The 24,846-nt window shown below is 57.6% G+C and overlaps 2 long non-coding RNA genes across 3 annotated transcripts; one reads left to right on the forward strand and one right to left on the reverse strand.

The window, feature by feature from the left end:
- The first annotated feature begins 4,904 nt into the window (after nucleotides 1–4,904).
- On the forward strand, nucleotides 4,905–7,504 carry LOC115274616. Of its 2 annotated transcripts, none has more exons than XR_003901194.1 (5): nucleotides 4,905–5,048; nucleotides 5,246–5,354; nucleotides 6,037–6,083; nucleotides 6,621–6,705; nucleotides 7,133–7,504. It is a non-coding gene; the product is annotated as an uncharacterized LOC115274616 (long non-coding RNA). The 2 variants fall into 2 exon arrangements; XR_003901193.1 differs by having other exon boundaries at nucleotides 7,191–7,504.
- LOC115274617 lies at nucleotides 6,246–9,291 on the reverse strand. Its single transcript, XR_003901195.1, has 2 exons — nucleotides 9,230–9,291; nucleotides 6,246–7,430 (listed from the first exon to the last, which is right to left on the reverse strand). It is a non-coding gene; the product is annotated as an uncharacterized LOC115274617 (long non-coding RNA).
- Between the last annotated feature and the right edge of the window lie 15,555 nt (nucleotides 9,292–24,846).

Consider the following 24,846-nt stretch of genomic DNA (forward strand, 5'->3'; position numbering starts at 1 on the left):
CGAGACTGACGGGTGATGGGCAGGGGTGTGGGCGGAGGGGCTCGGGCACCGGGCGCCGATCAAGGGGGCGGGGTGGTGACGAAGCCGCTGGCCGGAGGAGGGTGTGCAGGTTCCTAACGGAGACTCCGAGTTCCCTGTGAGTCCTGCCTGAGTTCACCAAGGGCGAGCAGAGACCCGGAAGCAAGACGCAGTGTTGGTCCCCACCCGCCACCAAGCGGCGGGGACGACTCGTTACGCGGCATCGTCGCGGCCTGAGCTCGCTGCTATAAGGCTCCGAAAACAGGCCCGAGCCCTCCGAGGTCAGGCCTCTTCTGACGGCGGTGGGAGCGGGTCCCCGCGCGCCCGCGCACCTGTCCCATCTGGAGGAGCCCCGTGCACCCGTGGGAGATCCCACCGAGCCGGCACCGGCCTCCTGCAGCTGCTCCCTGAATTAAGAAACTCAAGGGGTTCCAATAGGTTCTGTGGTAAATTAGGCATGAAACTACCAGGGAGAACCTAGCTCGGCGGGGTGGGGGGTAGATCTGCAATGATAGATCTACGGGAGGGAAGGGAAAAAAGAGATTTGGGAGCGCGGCGGCGGAATGCTCTATAAGAACCTTTTAAAAGCAAACACAGGAGACACGAGCAGTTTTTAAAATGACAGACAATGCAATGGAAGATAATATATTTAAAACCCATATCTGTTGTTAACAGACCATAAAAATACAGCTACATTAATCTGAGCTGCCTGTCACGGGCCCTCCGAGCAGCTGTGTGATTTTATAGTTTCGCTCCTGGAGGCTTCCCTGACACTTTCACAAATACATCTCAATTTATTTGGATAAGGACAATGGAAATATTGCACTCCCCCCCACCCCCCGGCACCGCTCCCCAACAGCTGGGAGACGGTGTGGAGCTGACAGCGCACCTCTTTCTCCTCTGGGAGAAAACTTCTGGGTCTTGGGCCCCCCGATCTCAAGGCTGTGGGGAAAGGCCAGCTGGGTGCCTGTCATCGCTGTGTGTCTGCGAGCAAAGGCCTCACCCTCTCTGAGGCCTGTTGAAAAAGATCCCGCACACAGCCGTTCCCCCTCCAGGGATCGCTCCCCACCTCGGGGTAAGTCCACACCCTTACGGGGTTCCCTGTGCCCAGCAGCCCACGGCACCGTGGACGCTCTTCCTCCGAGAGCCTGAGCCCTCACTTGCTCACACGGGTCTGCCAGGCACCATCCTGCCCCAGGGCCTTTGCACTTGCTGTTCCGGCTCTCTGGAATGTTGTTTCCCCCCCCTCCTCCTCCAGCCGGTGCATCTGCCAGTTTGAGCTCTCTGCTCTGATGCCAAACCCCTCGGAAAGCCCCTCCCCGGTTGCCCCCTGCTGACAAAGCTTCTAGATCCTTCCCTTCACACCGCACCCTGTTCTGCTTCCTCCCCAGCAGTTACCTTCTTTGAAAATATTTTCTTCCCCCCCAACCACCCCCAGCATTTGTTGACTGCCTGTCTCACACCAGACGGAGCCCCCGGAGGTCCGAGCGGTTTCTGGGTTTTGCTTGCTGGCGGCTGTCTCTGTCCGTTTCGGTCACTTCCGGGGGCAGGGCTGGGTACACAGTAGGCATTCAGTCTGTGCCTGTTGAGGACATGAACGAAAGAAGAAGCAGGCCCCGGGGGGCAAAGGCTGGGCGGTGGGAAAGTGTGCGGGTAAACTGTGACCCCGAGCCCCCGGCGCAGGGCCCCGTGCTCCCCCTCCGGGCAGGGGTCACATCTGCCGATTCAGCCGCAGCGCTGCGGGCACCCTGGGCCCCACGCGCCCCTTCCCCGCCACAGGCACAGACAGCGACTGGCCAGGAACGAGGGTCCCCTCTTGGCCCCGCCCCTCGCCTCCGCCTCCCCGGGATCCCAGATGGCGCCGCTGCCGCTGAAACCCGCCTCGCGCTGGGGAAGGCCCCGCACAGATGTCCCCGGGACGGAGCATCTGGCCGCGTGCTGCCGGCAGCTGGCGGGGCCGGGACGCCGGGAGGCGCGCCGACATCTCCAGGAGGTTGTGTGGCCCCGAGTCACCCGGGGTCCCACCATCTGTCCGCGGCCGAAGCTTGCGGAGGCTTCCCTGGGCCTGGGAGGAAAGGCCCCACCTGCCTGGTGCCCCGGGTCCTCCGTCCCCGTCCCGCCTCCCCTCCCTCAGCCCCGGGGCTTTACCTCCAGATTACAGTCCGCATACCAGCCCCCAGTGACATCCACCAGGGGCTGCTGTCACGGCGCCTCTAGGGTCTGGCCCCAGCTGCGGTCCCTGGCCTCACTGCCTTCCTCCCGCCTGGCTCAGTCTGCCCCTGCCCACCGCCCCCCCCAACACGACAGGCTCGGTCCTGCCCCAGGGCCTTTGCCCATGCGGCTCCCTCTGCCTGGAATGCTCTTCTCCCCAGACCTCTACACGGCCAGCTCCTCCTCCCCCTCCAAGGCTCTGTTCACATGCCACCTCCTCCAAGAAGCCCTCCGGACACACCTGGCATAGTTCCTCTCTGTCTCAGTCCATGAGGGCTGCTGTAAGGGGACTGCGTAGACCCCAGTGGCTGATAACACGTATTTACTTCTCGGTTCTGGAGGCTAGAAGTCCAAGGTCAAGGCGCTGGCAGACTCAGTGTCTGGTGGGGACTCGTTCCTGGTTAGAGAGATGGGGGTTGCGGAGGAAGGGGTTGGCTGTGTCCCTGGGGGGCTCCCAGAGGTCCCCCCAAAACCATCACGCTGGGGAGTAGATTTCAAGGTATGAATGGGGACAATCTCGGTGTCCTCCCGGCCCCTCGTCACCTCTGCTCCCTGCTCCAGCCTCGCGGGTCACCCACAGCACGCGGTCCTGGCGACCCGGGTCACCTCGCAGCGCGTGGTCCTGGCGACCCGGGTCACCTCTGCTCCCTGCTCCAGCCTCGCGGGTCACCCACAGCACGCGGTCCTGGCGACCCGGGTCACCTCGCAGCGCGTGGTCCTGGCGACCCGGGTCACCCCGCAGCACATGGTCCTGGTGACGCGGGTCACCCGCAGTGCATGGTCCTGGTGACACAGGTCACCTCTGCTCCCTGCTCCAGCCTCGCGGGTCACCTGCAGTGCGTGGTCCTGGCGACCCGGGTCACCCCGCAGCGCGCGGTCCTGGTGACGCAGGTCACCTCTGCTCCCTGCTCCAGCCTCGCGGGTCACCCGCAGCGCACGGTCCTGGCGACCCGGGTCACCCGCAGCATGCGGTCCTGGCGCCCGGTCTTTGCTCGAACCAGCGTGTCCTTTGCCGGCAGGTTCTTGCTCCTCTTCGTACCCCATTTAATTAATTTTTGATGTTTATTTATTTTTGAGAGAGAGAGAGACAGTGTGAGCCGAGGAGGGTCAGAGAGAGGCAGACACAGAACAGGAAGCAGGCTCCAGGCTGTGAGCTGTCAGCACAGAGCCCGATGCGGGGCTCGAACCCATGAACCGTGAGATCATGACCTGAGCCGAAGCCGGACGCTCAACTGACTGAGCCTTCCAGGTGCTCCGTCTCTTAGCTCCTTTTAAAAATTCTGTTTCAGGTTACTTATTTTTTGAGAGAGAGCCTGCAAGCCAGGGAGGGGCAGAGAGAGAGAGAGAATCCCAAGCAGGCTCCGCGCTGTCAGCACAGAGCCTGACGTGGGGCTCGAACCCATGAACTGTGAGATCATGACCTGAGAGGAAACTGAGAGCTGGACACTCAGGAGCCCCCCAGGCGCCCCATTTTGAACGTCCCTTCTTCCCACTCCCCACTGAGCCCGGCCTCCCAACTTCCCCCTCTGGATCCCCCCACCCCCCGGCCATGAGGACCTGAGCGGGTGTCTGTCCGGCCGGGGCCCCTGGGACGGCTCCCCACGCACCCGCCCTCAGAGACCGCGTGCGCTCTGCCTGAACTCCGTGTTCCTCCTCAGCCTGCGGTTCCTTCCAGAACCTCCCCGGGTCCGGGGCTGGGCTGCAGTGTCTGTTTGGAAGGAAAAGAGCAGCTGGGGGCTGGAGGGGACCTTCTGGAAGCCGGGCTTGCACGCTGGGCTCACCTCTTAAAGGTGGGTTGTTTCTCTGGATGGTTCCATGCCCCCCGACGGCGAGTTTGCAGCTTCTGGAGCCCCGGGGCCCCCGTGGCAGTGCCCCCCTCCTCGGCCACCCAGCGTTTCGGCCCCTCCCGGCAGCTCCCTCTCAGTCCCAGGCCCTGACCCCATTTCTGATGGCGGATGTCACTGCAGGTCATTCAAGCACATGATCAGAAGCGCCACCCGGGAGCCTGACCCCAGAGCCCTCGAGCCTGAGTTCAAATCCCAGCTGCCACTTGCATTCATTCTGTGTGATCTCGGACAAAGCACTTGATGGCTCTGGGCCTTGGTTTCCCCACCTCTAAAATGGGGATAGGGAACCTTCAACCTTGTCACGAGGGGGTGAGGACTTCTCTGCGTTTGTACTGAACACAGGGCCCCGCGCAGGGGAGCCTGGGAACCGCCCCGAGTATTAGCCCCTCCGCTCCATTCCCGGCCGGTGCCAGCCTGCTCTCACCTGCTCCCGGGGTCAGACGGCCACGGCCTCCGGCCCTGCTCTGTGGCAGCCATCACTGCTGGGAGAAGGTAACGGAGGCCTGGGGGCGGGGACCCGGGAGGGGGCGGGGACAGTGGCTAAGGGTTCCAGCCCCACCCAGGGGACGCGGACACTACTGGCTGCGCCAGGAGTTCAAACTGAGTTGAAAGTCAAGGTTCCGCGCCGGACGCCCGGCTCCACGTGCTTGGGGGCCTGGCCGAACCGGCGCCTGGACTTGACCCCGGGAATGACCTTCGCGGGCTGGCCCAGCCAGCCAATGAGGAAGCCCGCTGCAGCGCCTGGAAACCGTTTCCATGACACCCAGGAGCCTCAGTCCCTTGAAGGGCCTGGTCTGAGGGTGAGGGGTTCGCGGGGGGGCAGGGGGGGGGGAGAGGCTTGCTCGGTAACCATGGCAACACCCACAGCTGCGTGCGAGCGAGCCGAGCTGGCACAGAGCTGGCACAGAGGCGCCCGCACCCCGATCCCAGCGCCCGGAGACAGCGCTCCTCGGCTCCAGGTTCCCCAACCCGGTCTGAAAATGGCCCCGTGCCCTTGCCCACGTGTGGGGTGGGGGTGCGGGGGTCACGGGAAGGAGCGGGGCCTCGGGAGGCACTGCCCAGAGATCCCCAGGGCTCGGGGAAATCCGGGAGGGCTTCCAGAAAGAGGCGGGCCTTTCCCAAACTTCATCCGTAAAGGTGGGGGCCCACCTGTCCCACACTTTCTTTAGAGTTTGGCTTCCAGCTGACTCACGTCTTCTCAAGTCGGTGTATTTAGAAACAGAGTCCCTCCCTCCCTCCTGGAAGCGGAGAGCGGATCGCACCTGTGACAAATAGCAGGTGGGCGGCAAAAACACACGGGATGGAAACAAACACGGTGCCTCCATCTAGTGAGGCGTCTCCCCTGCGCTGGCGCTTCGCTTACAAGGGGGGAGGGACGACAGGAAAGGGTTAAATCAGCCCCCAGGGGAGGCTCCCTCCTCTGCATCCTCAGAGGGACTCAGAGAGGGAATTCTGCTTTTATTTATTTAATCATCTGGGATCACCGTGGGCCCCAGCTGCCGGGCGGATCCTACAGGAGGATTTGGTCAGGCCGCGAGGACAGGTGCTCAGGCAGAGGGCAGAGCCAAGCAGGCTCAGAGGGGCTGGAGGGGAGCGGTGGGCTCTGAGAGGCTTTGTCCCCAGGCCAGAAGGCATTGGGCCTCCTGGTCTTTCTGGAGTTTTCCAACAGGGGAGGGAAAAAAGCACCTGAACTTTCCAAGGCCCAGTGGAGGGGTCCTGGGGCCGAGGATTCTGAAAGACTACTGGGCTGGGCTTTCTGGGGAGGGGAAAGCCTTTATCTGAAAGGTGATTCCAGGAAGCAGGAAAAAGTGAGGGGAGATGGGAGATTGGCAACTTAAGGAACCAATAAGGGGGCACTGATGACCAGGTGGCCCTTGTGGGCGTCTGGGGCTCACATTTTGAGAACCTATGGTACACTGTGTAGAGCAAGCCTCAGAGTTTGCCCCTTTGTGTCTTAAAGGCTCTGACAAGTTCTGCAGAAGAGATTCCTGTCGAACAATATCCCAGGTGAGCGAGAACATAAACTCTATCCACAGCAATTTCCTGAACACAATGTTGGAGGTATTTCATCATACGACTGCCCTCCCTTGGTCTCCTCTTGTATCCAGACTGCAACACGAGACGAAGAAAGTCTGAGAAAACTAACAACGAAATAAAAATTAACAGTAATAATGATTATTCCCACAAAAGGACATTTATTGGCTTATATAGCTGGAAAGTGCAAATTGCTGCTTTCAGGCATGGCTGGATCCAGGCGCTGAAATGATGCTAGTGATGCTACTTAAATACTTTTGACTGTATTGAGGCGTAACGGACGTATAAATACGCAAAAATGTGTAATTTGACAGGTTTTGACACATGTATTTCCACGCAACCATCACCAGAATCGAGATGATATACCGCCCACCAAACTTTCCTTATGCCTCCTTTTTTAAGACCCATCCAGCACAGGAAAAAACCCTAACGGGACGTGTCCTTTGAGAGCATGAAACCGGGTGGCTTGGTCAGGGCCCTCTTGGGTTGTGAACAAACGAACTTAAACAGGTCTCGGCAAAAACAGTCTGCAGACAGCGTCCAGCGACGGCCGAGTCCCTGGTTCCCGATTTCAGGCGTAGCTCGGATCCACGAGGTGAGATGACGTGTCACTTTCTGTGTCTCGGCTCGGCTTTCCCGAGTGCCCTGCATCCACTACTCAGGCCCCTTGTTCTTGGGACAGAGACCCCCGAGCTCCAAGCGTCATTTGCCTCCTTTGAGTCTGCAACCCCGGCGGACCGGAAACCCTCCCGCCTCCTGGGCCCCCACCAAACCCATGCCTGATTCTGATTGGCTTGACTCGGGTCACATGGCTAGCTCTGAACCAATCACTGTGGCCGAGGGATGCCAGGGCCCAGCTCGCAGGTTTAGGGTCACCGTCGAGTCGGAAGCATGTCGGGGTGCAGTCAGGCTATGAGTGGGGGACCAGGGCTTTCCTCATAGGCGCAGCCACTACTGGTCACCCCGGGGCAGCTGGTCAGGCCCAGGAAGCCGGGGTGTCAAACGAGGGCTCTCCACGACAGGCTGCGTGACCTGGGACAACGGCTTGCCTTCTCTGGAAGTCTGTGTCTCCTCCCGCAGAAAGGCCTTATGGGGAACTGCCACTGATCCTTGAAACATGGAGCTGCGCCGGGTCCGGGACGCCGGGGACCTGGAGGGGAACCGCCCCTCCCCCCTCTCCTCCGTGAGCCTGAGCCGCAGGCCCGGGTTACTGGGCGATTGTTCCACGCCACCTTGTCACGGGCATACACGGCAGGGGCCACCGCGGGGCTGCAAGTCGCGGTCCATTCGAGAGCAAAGTTCCTGGACGGCAGAACCAACCTACACGGGCAATTTCAAAACACCTAACTTGCTACTTATACAAGGGAGAAGTAAAGAGAATGCTCTTTAGTGTAGCATTCTGTGTATTCCAATATGTAAATGCGCCAGCACAGTCGTGATGAAGGACACCGCGAGGCCATCTGGGGCAGCCTCTGCCTGGCTGACCTTCGAATTTCTGTCCTCGACCAAGCACCGCCACCACGGTCTCCAGTCCCTTCCTTCGCCCCACGGGCTGTCATTCCCGAAGCGGCCACCAGAGGGCGCGCGTGAGGACCCGAGTTAGCGCCCGCCCTCCTCTGCCCACAGCCCTCCGGGGCTCCTACCTCCCCAGGACAGAAGCGAGTCCTCCCGTGGCCCCCTAGGCCCTGCTCGACCAGCGCCTGTCCCCTCCCCTCTCCTCCTCCCCCTCACCCAGTGGTTCACTCTGCTCCAGCCGCATGGGCCCCCTCTCTTTCATCACACCAAGAACGGCCCTACCCCAGGGCCTTTGCACAGCCACGCCCTCCACCTGGACAACTCCCTTCCCAGATGTCCCCATGACTGGTTTCTTCTCATCCCTCAGGTCTCAGTTCCAGTGTCATGCCTGACCTCCTCGCTGCCCCCCACCCCCCGCTAAGTGCCTTCCACTTTGCCTTCCCTGCCCAAGGCTTTCTGATTTTCCTTTAACTCCTTATTTCTTTGTTGTCTGACTCTCTAGGAGAGTCTAGGAGCCCCGAGGGAACTAGAACAGTGCCTGGCACGTGACAGGCATCCAGTACGTCCGTGTGCGCTCAGTGAATGCTGACAGGGCAGCGCCTCCGCGTGCTCACTTTCTGGATGAGGAAACTGAGGCACGAAGAGGTCGTCTTTCCCGAAGTGAGAGCCAGGCTTGAATCACCCCAGACTAACGCTGAAGTCTGAGGCTGAACCCTGGCTTCCTGGAGAGCCCGGACTGCGGGAGGACCGGGCAGGGGGGCGCAGTGGCGAGTGAGTTAAACCTTCCCCTCCCCCACCCCCTCCCCCACCCCCCTCCCCTCGAATCACCGGGCCTGGGTCACATTGTGCCGGATTCACACATCCACACACAGTTTCTGGCTCCCTTGGCTCACGGGCACCCCCCCAAGGGGAAGCACATTCGTTTCCATGGCAACCGTGTTGTCTCCCGTGTGGCTGGGGCTGAGTGACAGCCACGGGGGCCAGAGGACGCCGCCGGCCGCCCACGCAGGAGAGGCAGGAGCCAGCCGCGTGGTGCCCTCAGCGGGGACAGGCTCGGGGGCTCACCCGGGCCACCGGCGACAGCGGCCACTGCCCGCCACCCAGCGTTCCCGCTCTGCACCTCTGCAGCGCGTTCTGGGGGCTTCCGGGGAGCTCAGACCTCAGGCGCGTCAGACTGTCTGAAGGAGTGATTGCATCTGATCCGTGTTTCTGACCTGTGACCCCCAGCGCCGGGCCTGGGCTGGGGGCTGGGGGGGGGGTCCCAAGGCCTGACGGAGGACCTGAGGGCGAGGGCGGAGGGAGGGGGGATTCTGGGCCGGAGGCTTCAGTTCTCACGCTGGTTCTCTGCCAGCACTTCACTTATCAGCCCTCATCACTTAGCCTCCCCGCTTATCAGCTCACACCTCCGCTATCAGCTTTGTCAGAAAAGCGGGGTTCTTGCCCTCGGACCCCCTCCTTCCCCGCCTCACCGGCTCCCAGGGAGAGGGGGGTGAAGGGAGCTGACTGGCTGTGGGAGCAGGAAGCAGGTGAGGGGCGGTTTGGGGACCGAAGGGAGTCGCCAGGTGGAAGATGTGGGTTTGGTTCTAAAAGCGGGAATATCCTACCTGTGCGCCTATCCCACACCTGCCGGGGCTGCCTCGGCCTGTAATGAGGTCCCCATCACGGAGGTAACCAAGCTACTGAACTGCGCCCAGGAGGCTGGGGGCGGGGGCTGGGAATTGGAGTTGGAAAATTCCAAAACTCCTTTCCTTCGGATTCTAAGCTGTGGGGACGATGTTGAGATTCCAAGCCGGAGGGGGGGGGGGGGGGGGGGAGCAGCAAACCCCACCCCTGCACCAAGCTGGAGGCCCAGAGGGCAGCAGGGACCCCACCCCTGCATCGTGTGGAGGCCTGCGGGGCAGCAGGGACCCCACCCCTGCATCGTGTGGAGGCCTGCGGGGCAGCAGGGAGCCCCACCCCTGTACCGCGTGGAGGCCCGGGGCGCAGCAGCAAACCCCACCCCTGCACCAAGCTGTAGGCCCGGGGGGCAGCAGGGAGCCCCACTACTGCACCACGTGGAGGCCCGGGGTGTAGCAGCGAACCCCACCCCTGCACCGTGTGGAGGCCTGGGGGGCAGCAGCGAACCCCACCCCTGCACCGGGGGGGCAGCAGCAAACCCCCACCCCTGCACCGTGGGGAGGCCCGGGGGGCAGCAGGGAGCCCCACCCCTGCACCGTGGGGAGGCCCGGCCGGCACTCTAAGATCTGATTAGTCATGAATGCCCAAACATTTATTCACCAAGTGCTGTGAGCTAGGTCCTGTCCCAGGGGCGGGGACACAGTGCTGTGGGACTGACAGTCTGGGGTGGAGGTGGGCAAGACACAGTTAAAGCAGTGGGGGGTGATGTACCGGCAGAGAGAGGGGTATGACTGCGGGGGGGGGGGCGGGGAGCGGGGCAGAAACCCAGAAAGATGAAGGAAGGAACCGGGTAGGGAAGGCGGTCCCAGGCAGAGTTAGACAGGCACATGCAAGGGTCCTGGGGTAGGAATGAGCTCGGAGAGCCGGAGAGGCGCGCAAGATGTTCATTGGTGGGCGCTGGGGGCTGCCTGGTGCGTCCCCCAAATCCATGTGCTCCAGTCCAGGCCCCCGAGACTCTAGAAGGGGCCTTATCTGGGAAGGGGGTCGTTGCTGATGTCATCAGTCCGGTTCAGGAGGAGGAGGACGGGTCCCTGATCCAGTAAGACCGGTGTCCCTACAAAAGGGGGAAACTGAGGCACAGCCCGGCCACTTACGGGCCTCGGAGAGAGAGGCACAGAACACGGTCGGTCGTCACAAGAGACCGACCCTACCGACACGTCAGTCTTGGACTCGCGGCTTCCGAGCGCGGGACGGTGACTTTCTGCTGCGTAAGCTGTTCGCTTTAAGGTCATTTGTCACAGCGACCGAGCCAAGGAGGGAACAAGTGGCCGCATTCGAGAAGCCAGGAACTGGTCCCGCAAAGTGCAGGGCCTGCGGTCACCCAGGACTGGGCCGCGGGCCGCTGGCGAGACCCGACTCTAGCTCGTGTCTCCGGGAGGAGAGAGGCCGCGCGGCCCGGGGGTGGCGGCCCCCTCGCGGCCCCGATGCGACCTCCGTGCCCCGCCCCCGAAAGTAAGGGACTCGCTGTCCTTTTTCTGGGAAAGGGGTCTGCGGCTCAGAGAGCGGGCATTTGGGAGGCGGAGGGACAAAGATGTCCCGTGGGTCCCTGCTTCCGGGTCTCCCTGCCCTGCTTCTGGGAGAACGGGGGCGGCCACGAGGGGGGACGCCGACCGCCGTGGGCTTGGAAGCGCTCCTGCCTCGGGGGCCACCGCTTCAGACGAGTCTGTCTGCGGCCGCCACCCGCCGCCAGCCCCTCGCGCTGCACGCGGCCCACTGACCCCTCGCCCGGACTTGCCGTGCGGGGGAAGCGCTTCGGACAGGACCCATCGGAACGCGTGGCTGCCGGGCGCCCTTGTTTGCTGGTGTGTAAGTTCTCCTTGAATCCCAGCGTGTGGACACACGGGATGACAGGAGCGATTCGGGGATCCCAGCGACCAGTGCACGCCTGCGGCCCCGTCACCCCCGTCACCTGTGTCCCCCCACCACCCCCGCTGGTAACCAGCACTTTGCTCTCTGTAGTTCAGGGTCTGTGGCTTGGTTTGCCTCCCGCCTTCTTTCCCTTTGCTTGGTTAGAACCCCCGTGTTTGAAAATTGCCGAGCATTCTGTTGGTTTTCTTTCTGTTCCTTGAATTTGCCCAGCTTTCGCCAACCTCAGGGCCTTTGCACTTGCTGCCGGCTCGGAGCCTGGAGCCTGCTTCAGATGCTGTGTCTCCCTCTCTCTCTTCTCCTCCCCCGCTCGTTCTCTCTCCCTTTCTCTGTCTCAAAAACAAGCATTAAAAAATAAAAAATATATATGGGACACCTGTGTGGCTGTCACTTTAAGCGTCCAACTTCAGCTCGGGTCATGATCTCACGGTTCGTGGGTTCAAGCCCCACGCCGGGCTCTCTGCTGACAGCCCAGAGCCTGGAGCCTGTGTTCAGATCCTGTGACAACTTCTCTCTCCAACCCTCCCCTGTTCACACTCTCTCTCTCTCTCTCAAAAATAAATAAAAACATAAAAATTATTTTAAAAATAAAAAAATTTAGACTCTTTATCAGAAAGAATTTAATTCAGAGATTTTTTTAAGATTTTTTTAATCAGTTGTCTGCTCCACAAAAGCAAGACCTTTCTTTTTTGTTTTTTCTTTAAAGTTTATTTATCTATCTTGAGTGAGAGAGAAAAAGCACGAGTCAGGGAGGGGCAGAGCTGGAGGAGAGAGAGAGAGTCCCAAGCAGGCTCTGTGCCAAGTCTGACGCAGGACTCGAACCCACGAACTGTGAGACCTTGACCTGAGCAAGAGTTAGACGCTTGACCAACGGGGCCCTCCAGGCACCCCCTCTCTGTGTCTTTGTCTCTCTCTGCCTCTGCCCGCCTGTCTCACAGTCTCTTCCGGTCTCTGTCTCCCCTCCAACCACCCGGAAAGTTCCAAGCCTTCGTGCGTCCCGCAAGGGACCCAGCTTTCTCCAGCCACCCGACGTCAGGGACAATGTGAAGACCCTGGCTCCTCACCTGGCCTTCATGCCAACCTAAGCCAAAGTGCCCACAGGGTCACCGCGTCCCCCTGAGCCTCAGGCTCCCCGTCCATCCAGCGACATGATTGGTAGACAGTGTTCTAGCACCTCCCCGACTCCCAAGGGCCACTCCCTGCTGCGCCTAAAAAAAACCCTCATCAGTCCCCAAACACCTGGAAGCCGAACATGAGGCGTGTGAATAATTTATTTTGTGAGTCATTTTAATATTTCATAATAATTGTGATGAGCTGTTTGGTTTTATGGGGCTGTTTGGGCGCCATTTAAGACGGAGCCAGGGACGGGCCACTGCAGCTCCTCCGACTCGGCCAAGGTGACAAGTCCCCAGGGAGGTGCCCGGCGAGGCCCAGGGAAGAAGGCCATCGGGGGGTGGTGAGGGGGACCATGTAGCCCTGGGTGCCCTGGGCTCTAGGAGGACCACAGCCCGAGCTCTGAATTAGCTTGCCCTCCGTGTCCTTGACCTTCGTGTCCTCATTCAGTCTTACGCCCCCAGACCACCCACCAAATTCATATGCTGAACCTGGTGGTGGGGTGTGGGGGGCCGGGTTACAGATAGAGGCCAAATAGGACTAGTGCCCCTTCTAAAAAGGACACAGCCCGCTCCTCCATGTGAGGACGTGGCGCCAGGAAGAGGGTCCCCGCTGGGAACCAGATCTGCCAGCGCCTTGATCGTGGACTTTCCAGTCTCCCAAACTGTGAAGAAGAAATGTCTGCTGGGTAGGCCCCCACTCCGTGGTGGTTTGTTAGGGCCACCAGAGCAGACTTTGAGACTGAGGGTCCTTCATTCACTTGAATCAAGTTCAAACTCCCCACGATGGTCTAAAAGACCCCCCCCTCCAAATCTAGCCCCTCCGTGACTTTCCTGCCCTCACTTTCCCCCCTGCCCTCCACTCTGCTCCAACCACGATGGCCTCCTGGTGCCCCATCAACACACAAAGACATTCCAACCTCAGGACCTTTGCACCTGCGATGTCCTCCTCCCGGCATGCTCTGCCCCAGCTCTTCCGGTGATGAACTCCTTCTCCTCCTCTTGGCCGCAACTCACATGCTGCCCTTGGATCTCCCGGTGGTAGGATCTGGAGGGGGGTGTGCAGTGGCAGGGTGTGCTTGGCAGGGTGCTCTGTGTGGGCAAAGCCTTGGTGCCAAGAGAGTTGAGACTGAATTAGCAGAATGTAAGGATGTGCAGGTGGAGAGGTGGGTGGGCGTGGGAGGACCAGGTTGGGGGAGAAGAGGCCAAGAGAGAGGCTAGGAGCTGGACTGGAGAAGGTGTTGACGATCAGGATCAATAATCGAGGCTCTGGGGAGCCTGGGCAGCTCAGTTTAGCGTCCGGCTTCAGCTCAGGTCATGATCTCACGGTTCGTGGGTTCGAGCCCCGTGTCGGGCTCTGTGCTGACAGCTCACAGCCTGGAGCCTGCTTCCGATTCTGTGACTCCCTCTCTGTCTCTCTCTGCCTCTCAAAAAAAAAAAAACATAAAAAATAATAAAAATTAAAAAATTAATTGGGGCTCCGTCCCGGAAGGGCATACAGCAGCCCAGCCCCAGCCCCAGTCACCGGGCCTGCTCTGAGTCGGCTTGGTCCACGTGTCCGAGGGGCCCAGCCCTCCGCAGGGCGCGGGACAGAGAAGCCCACGCGTGGCGCCAGCAGCCATCAGGCCAGACTCTGCAGGGACGCAGACGGCCAGCCTCCAGAAGAGGGGAGCCCTGGGGCTTGGAGAGGCTCCCTTTGCCCCTCGCCCTCCCCGGATCCACTCTAGGTCGGTTCCCACCCCGGCGTCTGCCCCAGGAGAGGCTCATCTGCTTAGACAGGACCCACGGTCTATGTCGCGTTCACCACTGGAAGCACCATCGGGAGATCAGCTCGCGAGGGGTGAGGTGGATGCATTTCCTCCCCGGGTTCCACTCCTGCTCCAGCGGCAGTAGAGCTGAGCCCCTTCAGAGTCTGGGCTCGCACTGCGTTGGGCCGATCACATACCCCCGCACCCCTGCGAGCCCCCACCCCCACAGCCCCCAGTGCTGCGCTCCACCCTCATGGTTTCCCATCACCTGCCCGCACCTCTGTTTAAAAATAAGTCCCTTATTCAATGTTCCCCAATGGTCCTTTTGAGTGATTGTTCATTTTCTCCAGGGCTGTGCATGATTCAGTCTCCGTAAGTGTCTTGGCCCTTTTCTGTAAGGTTAAAGCATCGCATGACAAGCCATAGGGTTATTAGGCATTATTAAACAACGCTCCCCTCCCCCCGGTACAGTTGGAATCTTGGGACACCAGCCTCCACAGAGTTCCAGGCAGTGGAATGTCCAGTGGAGTCAGAAGCCTGGACGTGAAACCACAGAAGCTCAGGACGAGGAGCCCCTTGGGAGAATTCTGACCGTAACATTCTCGGATAATGGGCGACACAGCAGAGAGGACCAAATCCACAAGAAATTCCATGCCCCACCTCTCATAGGGAGGAGATCTCCCCGGGGAGAAAAGGCTGCCCAGCAAGGACTACATTTCCCAGACACCCTAGCGGTGGTGTGGTCACGTGATATGTTCTGGCCAATGGGAGGTAGAAGTTGTAAATATGAGTGGGACTCCGCTTTCTACTGCCAGTGTCCCAAATGACCACGAACCTGGTGGCTTAAAACGACACAAATTACTGTCGTAGAATTCTGGAGGTTAGAAATCTAAAATGCATCTTGAAGGGCTGCCGTCTTTCTGAAGGCTGGAGGGGAGAATCCGTTCCCTGTACACAGGCTGCTTACACTCCGGGCTCACGGCCCTGCATCGCTCTCACCTCTGCTCCTGACTTTGCCCTCTGACCTTCCAGTATCTCTCTTATAAGGACCCTTATAAAGTCGTCTTGCCATGCTGTCATTCCCATCCAGGAGCTGCGGGCACTGCCCTCTGAAGGCGGGAGAAGGCGGACTCCGGAGACAGGAGGTCACAAATCCCCCTGCAGTGCACAGGAGTTCAGCTTCTCCACATCCTGGCCGGGCTGGTTACTGTCTGTCGTTTTCCGTTCTGGCCATGATGCTCGGCGCGGGATGCTCTCTCATTGTGCTTTCGGTTTTTGATTCTCTGAGGACTAATGATGCTGTGTACCTTTCATGTTTTTGCCATTTGTGTGCCTTCTCTGGGGAAAGGTCTGTTCGAACCTCTTGCTTATTTTTAAGTTGGGTGATTTGCCTTGTTATTGAGTCCCTGTATATTCGAGATACAAGTCCCTTACTAGATACAATTTGCAAATATTATTCCATTCTGTACATTGTCTTTTCACCTTGTTTTTTAAAGTTTGTTTGTTTTGAGAGAGAGAGAGAGAGAGAGAGTGCACATGCAATTGGAGGAGAGGAAGAGAGAGAATCCCGAGCAGGCTCTGCACTGTCAGCATGGACCCGGGCTCAGGGTTCAATCTCACAAACCGTGAGATCATGACCTGAGCCAAAATCAAGAGTCAGATACTCAACTGAACACCCAGTGCCTGGCTTTTCACCTTCGTGAAGGCACCCTTTAAAGCAGAAAAATATTTAATTTTGATGAAGTCCAATTCATCGACTTTTGTTTGTTTGTGCTTTTGATGTCATATATAAAGAAAACCACCACCTGATCCAAGATCGCGAAGACTTACCCCTGTTTTTATAGCTTCAGCTTTCACATTTAGGTCTAGGATCTATTTTGAGTTAATCTTTTGTGTGTGGTGTGAGGTAGGGGTCCAGCGTCATTCTTTTCCTGCACGTGGATGTCCAGTATCTCAACTCCATTTGCTGAATAGATTACTCTTTCCTCCACTGAGTTGTCTGGTCCTTTTTGACAATCGATTGACCACAAATGTCAATATTCCCTGTTTGCTACCATTGATCTGTATGTCCATCTTTGTGCCGGGAGCAGACCATCTCTATTACCCCAGATTTGCTGGACACACAAAAAGTGTGATTTCCATATGATTTTTTGGGATTAGCTTGTCGATTTCTAAAAAAGAAAATATAGGGGTGCCTGGGTGGCTCAGTCAGTTGGGTGTCCGACTTCGGCTCAGGTCATGATCTCACGGTTCGTGGGTTTGAGCCCCACGTCAGGCCCTGTGCTGACAGCTCGGAGCCTGGAGCCTGCTTCAGATTCTGTGTCTCCCTGTCTCTCTGACCCTCCCCTGCTCCCACTGTCTCTCTCTGTCTCTCAAAAATAAATAAAAACATTTAAAAAAAGAAAATATAAAAGTCAGCTGAGATTTGATAGGCGCTGTGTTGAATCTATAGATCAATTTGAAAGTATTAAGAATAGTACATCTTTTTTTAAAAAAACCAATAGTATATCTTCTGGTGCTGAACGCAGAATAACTTCATTCAGATCTTTCATTTCTCTTTCTTTTTTTTTTTTAGAGAGGAGAGTGTGCGCACACACACACGTATGCACACACACGCAGATGTGAGAATGGGGCGGGAGCAGAAGGAGAATCTCAACAAGGCTCCGCGCCCACCACCAGGCTTGCTCTCACGACGAGGAGATCATGACCGGAGCCAAAATCAAGAGTCGGACGCTTACCCGACTGAGCCATACAAGCATCCCTCTCCTTTCTTTTCTTCCTCCACAATATTTCGTAGCTCGCAGAGTTTATGTTTTGCTCTAAGAATTTACTCCTAAGAATTTTACTCTTTTGGATGCTACTGTAAAGGTAATTGCTTTCTTAATTTTATTTTCAGGATACTCACTCCTGATGTATAGAAACCTCTGGCTGTTTGTGCAGTGACTTTGCCTCCTGCAGGGCTGCTGAGTTCACTGATTATCTCTGGCATTTGTGCGCGTGCGTGTGTATCCTTTAGGATTCCCTGTATATGAGACCTTGTCATCTGCAAAAAGAGATAGTTTTACTTCTTCCTTTCATTCTGAAGAGCTTTTATTTCCTTCCCTTCCCAATTTCCCTGGATAGAAACTTCAATTCAAGGTTGAATAGAAATAGAGTGGACAGCCTCGTCTCGTCTGTGATCCTAGCGGGAAAGCATTCATCAGAGGTGAGGTTCGCTGTGAGCTCTCTTTCAAAATAGATGCTCTTCTTCGGGGTTAGAAGTTCCCTTCTAGTCCCTTCTCTTTATTGAGGGTTCACATCATGAAAAGGTGGGTTTTGGCAAATGCTTTTTTTATACCTCTTGAGACGACAGTGTGGTTTTTGTCTTCGGTTCAACGGGCATGGAATATTAAAGTTCTATGAAATTTAATACACACATATATTCAGTCAGCTAGTCTGGATACAGAGCAAACCTTCCCCGTCCCCTCCCCCTCCTCCCAACGCCCCTCACGCCTCACCCCAACAGTTCCAGAAACCAGAAGTCCGAAATCACCCTGACCAGGCCCAAACCGAGGTGTTGGGAAGGCTATACTCCTTCCAACGCACCTGGGGACACGCTGCTCTGTTTTGAGAAAGAGAGAGAGACCCAGAGCACGAGTGGGGGAGGGGCAGAGAGAGAGGGAGACACAGAATCCTAGGCAGAATCCAGGGTCCAGGCTGTCAGCACAGAGCCTGACGCGGGGCTCGAACTCACAAGCCACAAGGTCATGACCTGAGCCAGAGTCTGATGCTCAACCCACTGAGTTCTCCAAGCGCCCCCGCAGGGAGGTCTTCACCCCAGCACCTCAAAGTGCTGGAAGACTGGGATTGGAAAGAAGCAAAGTGAGGCCACACAGGTGGCTGGCATCCTTAGAAGAGGAAGTCAGGACACGGACAAGCGGGGACACGAGCGAACACAGCCACCTACCCGCCAGGGAGAAACCACACCTGTCCACACACAACCCTGACCCGAGGCTGCCGAGCGCGTCCCTGGGGTCCAGTCACCCGGGCTGTGGCGTGGTGTTCCGGCTTCCACAGCTGCTCGCAGTCCTCGGCTGGTGGCCACATCGCCCCGACCTCTGCCTCGATGGGCACACGTATAGTCAAGTCTCTCCCTCTGCGCTCTGACAGGGCCGCCTGGGAGCGCCTCAGCTGCCCGGATTCCAGGATCCGCTCCTCAGCTCAAGGGCCTTCCTTGAATCCGTCTGCAAAGACCTCCTGTTTGTGGGCCATCAACACAGGAGCCAACACCTACGGGTTCCAGGGATTAGGTCCGGAGTATCTTCGGGGACACCGTTGCTGCGCCTCCCACAGTGTCATCTATGCGGAAAACCAACGTGTCGTCTTTTGTGTCGCCTCCTGGCACTCGGCACAAAGCCCCTGAGAGTCACCCACGTTGCGGCTCGAGTGACTGTCCTTCACGTCACTGAATTCTGTCCCATTGTGTGGCCGGGCCACACCTTGTTTAGCCGTTCATCCTCCCCAAGACGGTTTGCTCCTTTCTGGTTTGGGGCGGCCGGGCAGGAAGATGCTGCCAACGTACGGCCTCTGTAGGAACACGAGTCTCCATCTCCCCTGGGTAGTTCGTCTCGAGCTCAGGTGCCGGGCCGGGGCCCCGCGGGAAACGTGGGTTCACCCTGACAGGAAACAGTGGTTTTCCAGAGCGGCTAAGCCACCTTACCCCGCGGCCCGCACCGCGTGAGCGTTCGGGTGCCGCCGAATCCTTGCCAACACTTAGGATTGTCCTGTTTCCCGTCTACCACTCGAATACGTAGCATTTCATGATGGCTTTCGTTTGAGTTTTGCTAATGGCTAATGACGCTGAACATGTTGTCACGTTTTTACTTGCGATCTACATATCCTTTGGCGAAGAGTTTGAGTCGCTCACCACCTCCCTTTTGCTACTTTTTATTCTGAGAAAACTGTACAACAGACAGTTATAAAAAATAATATAGGAACACATGGGAGCAAATACTCATGACTTTGGGTGCAGCAATGATATGATACTCAGAGAACAGTGACCAAAGGGGGTAAAAAAAGAGAAACCAATTGGATCCCAAATTAAAATTTGTGTGCCCAAATTAAAGTGGGGTGCCTGGGTGGTTCAGTCAGTTAAGCATCCGGCTTCAGCTCAGGTCATGATCTCAGGGTTCGTGGGTTCGAGCCCCACGTGGGGCTCTGTGCTGACAGCTCAGAGCCTGGAACCTATTTTGGATTCTGTGTCTCCCTCTCTCTCTGACCCTGCCCTGCTCGCTGTCTCTCTCTCTAAAATAAATAAAAACATTTTAAAACGCTGTATAAATGATCTCTATAGTAACCTTTTGACCCCCTAGCTTCACTCAGCACGATTCCCTTGAGGTCCACCCAGATCATCACACTTGTGATGAGTTCCTTCCTTTTCTTTACTGAGGAGTATTCCTGGGGGCCAGGGACCCCAGGGGACTTCACCTATTGAAGGACATCCGGGTTTTTCCCAGGGTTGGGCTATTTCAAGTGAGGCGACGCCGAACATTCCTGGACAGATTTTTGTATCAACACAAATTTTCACTTCTCAGGGATAAACGCCCCCGAGGGGCACCGTCGGGCCACACAGCAGGCACGCGCCTCGTCTTGTAAAACAACACAAAGCTCCGCCCGACTCCGCTGCAGAGAAACATTTGACATTCCCGCCGGTGGCGCGGTTTCTCGGCACCCTCGCCAGCGCTCGGCATTATCACGACTTCTTGTTTCCCCCATTCTGACCGGTGCGCAGGGCTATGCCGGCTGCCGTTTGCGAGTGCGTTTCCCTCGCGGCTCATGACGTCGGCATCTTCCGTGCACCTACTTGCCATCGGCGGGTCTCCTTCGGCGGAAATGTCTGCTCCTGTCGCTGTTGATTTTCTAGCCGGGTTGATTTTCTTACAGTTGCGTTTTGAGGGTCCTTTTCTCTATTTTAGAAACCTTTCCTCTGTCGGGTATTTGCAAGTGTCTTCTCCCCTCCGCAGCCTGTCTTCCTGTCGTTTCCACGGTCTCTTCCTCAGAGCCAAGGTTATTAATTTTGAAGGATTCGAACATCAATGCTTCCGTTTAGAGATCGCCCTTGGGTGCGCCGTGCCTGTGATCGCTCCCTAACTCCGGCTGCTGAAGCCCCTCTCTTGTTCTCTTCTAAACGTTGAATGGGTTTACACTGTGCAGGTAGATCTGGGATCCAGGTTGAGTTATATTCTGAGCGTGACGTCAAGCCTGGGAGCGTTTTATGCCTGGTGAACACAGGGGGCCACTGGGAGTTCTTGAGTGAGAGGAGGTATTGAAGGGAAGAGGACAGAAGGGGTCAATTAGCTCATGACAGCCTTGCTCTGGGCCTCAGTTTCCCCCCTCAGCCAACAAACGGACCAGAGGACAGATCATTGTAATTAAATGAGGCCATGTCCCCCCATATTTGACCCCAAGCTCCCCCGGCCCCTGAAGCAGACTCAGGTCATACTCCAGCGCCCCCAGAACGTGTGTGAGCCTGGCACCCAGTGCTCAGGGTTTAAGTGTGACTGGGGGGGGGGGGGGATGTGACTCAGTGGGACAGGGCAGGACTCTGAAATACCATGGCTCCTTTCTTCCCGGATGGCAAACGCAGATCATTTTTCAATTCAGTCATTCTCCTTCATACATAAAATTTGCCAAGAGCCACTTTCCCGAAAATCTAAATTGAAAGTAAATAGCACGGGGACAATTCTCAGCGATAAAATCGCCGATTCCGGAGCTTCTTGGGATAGTATTTATTCTCCCCTCTCACTAATGGCTCCAGCCGCCTCCCCAGGTTATTAAAGTAATGCGTTTGCTTAACCTGACTAGGGCCACATCCCACCCGGGGCTGACTGGACCCCGTGTGGAGCCCCCCGCCACTCCCTTCCACTGGACAATTATATTATGCACTGCTGCTTTGCAATTACTATAAATCAGAAAGAGCTTGGGCCCGGATTTGTTTTTCTCTATTGAAAATGTTTAAACTTCATGCATTGCAAATGTCACCGCCCCAGACTGGATGGAACTCCTTCTTCGAGACTCCAGACTCAGAAGGTTGGTTCTCAAGGGACTTTTCTGGGGCTGGTGCTAGGATCACCCCCATTCTCCGGACGGGCACACGGCGGCGCAGGAAGGACCCCACGCCGCTGGCAGGGCTCTGCTGCAAAACCGCCCTGAGAAACTTTGCGTGCGCACCAGCGGAGTCACACTTCCGGTGGGGACATCGGAAAGTACAAAGCAGTCTTCAGGAAACCCTGGCATCGCCGGCCATCTCCAAGTTAACAACCTCCAAAGTTGGGGGTCATGTCCATCCAGGTCTGTTTCTCTCTGCATCTACATTCGCTCACGAACCAGACATTGAGGGGTTCTCACTGTGTGCCTGGCCCTGTTCTGGGTGCTGGGGGTCCAACGAGAAATAAAACAGGCTTCTGTGAAGATCGCACCAGACAAAGGGCACGGCACATGCAAAGGCCCTGAGGCAGGTCGGTGCCTGGATGTTGGAGGACCAGGGGGAGGCGAGAGCAGAGGGCAGGCAGGGGTACTGGGGTGAGAGATGAAGGCAAGGAGATCTGTGGGGAGCAAGCAAGGCGGAATCACGGGGGAAATGAGTGAAAATGTAATTCCTAAAGGCGTCTAAGGTTTGCTGCGTGTCTCCGGGATCCAGGCTGAGCAGCTACCTGGCCAGGGCTGCCTTCAGCTAAGAAGGGGGGTGCGGAAGAGCACGTCTGGGGGGCGTGGTCAGGCCCAGGGCAGCCCTGTTGAATGCAGGACCCCCAGGACCCCCCCATGCAGACACCGCAGGGCGGCCCTGAGCTCAGGGAAGGCCGGGCCTGGAGACGGGACTGTCTGCGTCGTTGGGGCGTCAGCGGTCAGAGTCCAGAGAGTGGAGCGTGCTGGGGCCGAACGTGGAGGTGCGGGAGGGGCCGGCAGTGCAGGGTCCCTGACTCCGCCCAAGGGGGTGAGGAGGGTGCCGCCACCACTGGCCTCGACCAGAGGGGGCTTCAGGGATGGAAACGAGAAGGTGAGAGAAGCGCCTAGGGAGGCGGAGTGGAGGTGAGAGAGAGAAAGAGGTGGAGACAGCGGGTGGAGACAACTGTTTCACGGAGTTCTGCGTGGGAGCCGGAGGGCACGAGAGATGACAGAGACCCTGAGAGACAAGAAAGGCACCGCCGAGCCAGAGGCGCTGTAGGAGAGGGGACCCTTTCTGGAACCACATCCTTGAGTGGCGCCCCATGACCCTGATGCTGGGTCCATCCGCCTCTGCAGTCCTGTCTAAAAAATGGGCAGAGCGTAGGGTCCCCACCAGGGCGCCGGTCCCGCACGGCCCAGGCCAGGCCACACGCCCCTGTCCCCGAAGTGCACCCCGGAGGTGAGGGCCCCTGCCTCGGCTGGGGCCGGGTACAGCTGCCCCCCCCACCCCCAGGGGGGAAGCATCAGCCTGTCCCCGAGGAAAAACACGGAGAAACGCGGTGAGATCCCAGTGAGAAAGGGCCCCACAAGTCAAAGCGCTTTTTCAAAAATAAATAGCCTGATTAGCATAAGGTATGCAAATGTATGCTAATGTGACAACTATTAAAAGATTCCAAATGTCATCGAGGGAAAAACACACCGGTCCAGGGGGCCGGGAGGGGGGGCCGGGAGGAGGGGCCGCAGCCCGGACTCCGGAGAAAGGTCGAGGCGCTGGGCCCCATCATCAGACGGGTTATTTACTCCAGGTCCCATCCCGGGCAGATCCTGAGCTCTCTCGCCTCCTGGGTACGCGGTGCCCAGCAGGTGGGCATTTGTCCAGGGCGCACGACCATCCTACTGTCCGGGAGCAGAAAGCCAACAGAGGTGATAAGCCACACCAGCTTTCTGGGGAAGACTTTAGAACCAGAGTATCCCCCACAACCAAAGCCACCCCCAAATCTCCCAAGGGCCCGGACCCGTAAGAGTCGTTTGTTCTCCATCCAGACCCTCCTTCACTTCAGGAGAACATTTCCATCCCCTCCTTTTACTCTGAGCCCAGCAGACAAAGCAAAACCCCGAGAGGGGAAGGACCTATGTCCAGGGTCACCCGCCCGTGCCAGCTCACCTGATTGACAAAACTATCCCATGACACGAGGGGTACTGGAAAGCATTTTCAGGTGAGGAAACAGCATCAGAGAGGCACAGCGGTTTTCCCCAGGCCACACAGCAGCTGTGAGATTCTCCAAGCCTCAGAGTCCCAGGGTGGAGTACGTTTCCCCCCACCTTTCTGCCACCTCTGCTAATGTTTCCCAAATATTTCCCTCCAAATGGACCCACTTCTTAACGTCTGAGATCTATTTAAAAAGAAATGGCTTATCATGACTGTAAATGAAAAGCCAGCATCGAGGACCATAAGTAGATGCTAACTCCATAAAAACGAAATCATAGTATTAATTTCTGACGGAGAGATGGTTGTCTCTGAGGTTCTGAGCTGGGGTGTGCGCTCTCTTTGTCCAAAAGGGAGAGTCCCAGGTGTCCAAAAGGGAGAGTCCCAGGTGCTCAAGACTGATTAGCACCCAACTAGGACCTTCTTCTCAAAGAAGTGACAGGAAGAACTCTTTCCCGATGAGAGTCAGGGAATAAAGGGCTTTTGGTGTCACCTAAAACGATCTCCCGGTCACCAGGCTGGTATCCATCTCCCAGACAGACAACGGTCCTGATACCGAGAATTCTAGAATAACGGCCGGGGATCTATTTGGAGGTTCATGCTATTAGCTTCTACGGCTGTATCACTGCAGCCCAAAGATGGAGAAGGGATGGTTTCACTCATAAACACGCCCACCCACCCACCATCTACCCACTGTCCATTTCTCCACTCACCCAGCCACCCATCCCCCATCCCCCTCAGCCACCTTACACCCATCCAGCCACCCATCCCTTCAGCACCCATTCGTCCTCCACCCTCCATCCTCCCACTCAGCACCTGCCGAAGTACATAACCAGCCCCTACTGTACACCAGGCACTGTTCTAGGATATGTGGACACAATCGTGACAAAGACAAATCGCATTCTTACCCGATAGGAGCTTCGCCACTCCTGAGGACATCTGAGCACCATTAGGAGATGGATTAGAACATCTCAGCGGATACTTTAGAGGCAAGGGTCACGCCAGTGGACGTATGTGGCCCTTCCCCACCTGCCGGCTTCGCCCCACGTCCGGGAGGCGGCAGCGCCCTGGTTTCGCCGCCGCCCGTGGGTTCTGCCACGCGTTCCCGGCGGCCAGAGCCTCCGCTCAAGCCGCGTCCGCTTCCTTCCACGCACGCGGCCACGACCGCCTTCCCAGCACCCTTTGCAGTTGGGGCAGACACGTGACTGAATTGAGCCAATGGACTGTGGGGGGAGGGACGAGTCATCCCTTCCAGTCCTGGCCAAGCCCTGTCTGAATCAAAGACGTAGGAGGAGCAACGAGTCAGAGGCGGCGAGTTCCTGAGTCACCGGGCGGAGCAGAGCTGCCTCCTCCGCAGGAGCATCTGTTGGCGCCTCGCGTGCGCAACAAACGTGTGGCGTCAAGTCACCGAGCTTCGTCGCTTTGTCACGGTGCAGTGTTACCGCGAGCAAGCGATGTCTTCCCGCTTTCCAAGCCTGTGGCTTCGCTGGCCCGCCCCCAGCTAGAGGCGTGGCTTCCGTGACTTCAACCAATCACCGAATCCTATTCCTACTGGCCTCGCGATTGGGGCAGCTGTGGTCACGTGGCCGAAGGAGGCGGGTGGAGAGGGTCGATGGTTTCCAGGGACCGGCAAGTCCAGGGACACAGGCGTCTGGAGCCGGGCACGAAGACAGAGAACGGGGTTTCTA

The sequence above is a fragment of the Suricata suricatta genome, chromosome 12 (assembly GCF_006229205.1).
Source record: "Suricata suricatta isolate VVHF042 chromosome 12, meerkat_22Aug2017_6uvM2_HiC, whole genome shotgun sequence".
NCBI classification, from domain to species: domain Eukaryota; kingdom Metazoa; phylum Chordata; class Mammalia; order Carnivora; family Herpestidae; genus Suricata; species Suricata suricatta.